This window comes from Patella vulgata, chromosome 2 (genome assembly GCF_932274485.2).
Source record: "Patella vulgata chromosome 2, xgPatVulg1.2, whole genome shotgun sequence".
Lineage (NCBI taxonomy): Eukaryota > Metazoa > Mollusca > Gastropoda > Patellidae > Patella > Patella vulgata.
The window spans coordinates 93,479,491-93,482,941 of NC_065880.2; positions in this window are offsets into that span (position 1 = coordinate 93,479,491).

Consider the following 3,451-nt stretch of genomic DNA (forward strand, 5'->3'; position numbering starts at 1 on the left):
GAGACAACCCACTTGATCAGGCCCGATTGTCTTGTGTGAAAACTATTTTTAAAGGCCGGTATAGTCAGCACTGACAGACCCTGACGCTTTGCTATAGCGATATCAACACAACTTCTAGTTCTTCAGATAGCACATCGACACATTTCCCAATGATGAAATAAATTACTTTCAATAAACTGCAACTGTTATGACAACTGATAAAACAAAAATTAAAATTCCTCGTAAATTATTACAGAGATAAAATCACATCATCCAGTTCCTCTGACAGTAGGTCTGGCAATTAGTCCGTGACGGAAATGCCAATTGAAAGAAACACAGCCAATAAACGACAAGTGTCGTGTGTGTGATTGATATACAATATGATAAAACAGTTAGAAGCATGGCTTAACATGTAGATGATCAATAAAAATAATAATGCTAGAGTATTGATTGCTTCCTCGTTTATAGGGAGTCACGATCTCAACCTATAAGTAGCTTTATTCTCTACAGCAGTCAACCAGTTTAGTCTTTTATTGAACGGGGACCAGTCCCAGAAAACACGCAGTCCACGTGGATATTTATACTGAGCGCTAACGCGACAACGACCGCGTCCACTGGACCTGCAACTTTGATCTCGCACTGTGATCGACTTGTAAAAATCATTCGAGCAAGTCATTAGTTTGTGTTTCTGGTGAATAACTCCGTTCGTTACATGGACATCGAGGTCATGATAGTATTTAGTCTAGGATTTTTTATTGAGAGAGAAAGAGAGAAGGGAGGGGGGGGGTAACGTCCACTCAACACAAATTAGGTCATTTCGGGTAGGGGTCTTTAGCAGTGGGAAGAAACCGGAGGACCCGGAGAAAACCCACGAGGTTTGACAGGCGACCCTACTCATTGTCACGTACAACCGGAGAATCTAAACCACACCACCGTTATATATAATACTTAGATAAAGAGCTTGTCGTTCTTGCTAAATCAGTTCAAACAGATAATGAAAAATTAACATATTGAGAATTTCAGTCAAATTACTTTAGTCTCAGCTACGATATGAGCGTTTGAATTTTTGACAAGATGTGGCGTAGTCTCGAATGTCAATTACCATTGTTACGGTAATACACAAAGTCTCGGTTATTCATTTTAACGTCAAATTATGAAATGAAATGGGGTTTAACATCCTACTGTTCTGCTCCAACTGGGCTAAGGAAGACGAACATACCCCAAACAGTGTGCTTTGAGGAGACGTTTGCCCGGGCAGCGGCGCTAAGGTCGACTCTTATTTCGAATTCCAACTGTCAAGGGATCTTTTACGTGCACATCAATGTGTCCCCTCTCGGGCCCTCCGTCCTTCACCACTGACAAGGGGGGGGGGGGGGAACCACGCTGGAAAATCCCAATGAACTTTCTCAGCCAACGCAGGGATCCAACACGGAACCTTCAGGTTAGCGAGCCAACGTCTTGCTCACTGAGACATCATCAAATGACGCGGGGGTTCTAATTCAATTAATATCCGATGGCCTAGATTAGAGGCTTGCCATGTACATAATGCATTTTAGATCTAGCCCTCCTTTTAGTATTATTATTATAGTCATGTCACCATCAACAATTTTAACAAGGACCCCAGGACCCTGGCATATGTAATCTGTACTTCTGTTTGAGAACTTCTTCCTGTTTCCGTTTGCAAATTCATGATGAAAATAATACGAATTTATAGTTCGTATTCACCAGAGAAACAACGTACTGCTAAATGAACTCCATTTATATGGTACGTAGCTAATGCAACGCATTACGATTAAATTGCCCCTATTGATCCACGATCGGAGTCTAGATACGTTCGGATACGATCAACGTGATTGCTACGACTGACATCAATATATGATAAGATCTGATAGGCTCACCACGATTACTCCACGTTTAAAACTACAATTTCAATCGTAGCACAAATCGTGATAGTGGGAACCTACCATTATCTAAGTTTTTGAGTCAGTGAAATCATAAGTCAAGTGCACTTATCTCCCTTGTAGCATATTAATAAATGCTTTGTGGTTAAAAATGTCAATTATGAAACGGGAGACACAGTAGCTAACCATGTGATTCTAGGCCCGATCCCGGTGTCCACCGATAGTTCCTAACAAGAAACATTGTCTAGTCTTTTAGATCGTATAAAAAAACCCATATAGGTCTCGTGTACAGGTTGGCGTGCGCGTCAAAGATGCCTTGACAGTGAAAATTCGAAATATGAGTAAACGGTATCGCCGCTGTCCGGGTAAAATATCCCTCATAGTGCACTTCATAGCGTATGCCCGTCTTCGTTGGCGCTACTCGACAGAAACTGCGCTATGTCAGAACTAACACATGGTGCTAGTTATTTTAATAGATCGTTTGTGCGTATGCGGAGGCGAGAGTGTAACGTTGAAACCGGACAAAACCGAAGAGGCTGGACAGACGAGCCTACTCCTTTTGTTAGTCCGTACAAACTTGGGATCGAAACGACGCCATTTCATTTAATGGAGGATCTTATATAAATAAAATGGGGTTTAAAGTCCTACGCCATACAGTGTGCTATGAGGTAAATTTGCGCTGTCAGCGTCTCTATGGCCTACCCTTATATCGAATTCCAACTGTCAAGGGATCTTTTACGTGCACGCCAATGCATACACGGGACCTCGATTTTTCGTCTCGCCCGAATGACTAGACAACTGTCCTTGTCAGGCTCTCTGTGCTGCATCACTGACAAGAGGGGAATCACGCCGGAAATTCTGGACGAACTTTCTCGACCAATGCAGGGATCGAGCACACGACCTCCAGACTAGCGAGCCAGCGTCTTACCCACGCATATAAAGTGCATGCGTCAGCCTATCGACAACTCAGCAGATTAGAAACTTTACATGGTTAATGTAACTTTGATTTGCGTGACTTATACGTTGTATCAGTTCATTTCTAATACTTCGGAATATCTGATGTATATCATAATCACCATAGTATCATTCTCTACAATGGACATATATCGTGTCGTGTTACATTTTTCATCTGAAAACTGTCCTTGATGAAATAAATTTTCTTAAAGTGAAGGTATGCTAAATTTTATTGAAATTTTACTAAATTTTGTGATTGGAATACTGATCTTAAAGGGAAATTATGCTGGAATACCTAAACTCACTTAAAATGATAATAGTAGGACGTTAAGCCTTATTTTATTCCATTTTATTTTCTTAAAGTGACACTCTACATCGAGGCCAAAAATTATCTATTATCTAAAGAAAGTTTTAAGTCCTTCCTTTGAAATTGTGACGTTATATCCAAATGGAAGTCCGGCAATTGCCGTAGGAATACGCATGCCAAATGTCAAATGGATCGAAGTGGAATTGGCGGAGCCTTAGACCTTTTACGAATACCCCCCCCCCCCCATGAACAACAAGATGAGTGGACAAAAAAGATCTCAATAAGGAAATTGGTAATGATCGTGTTGAGG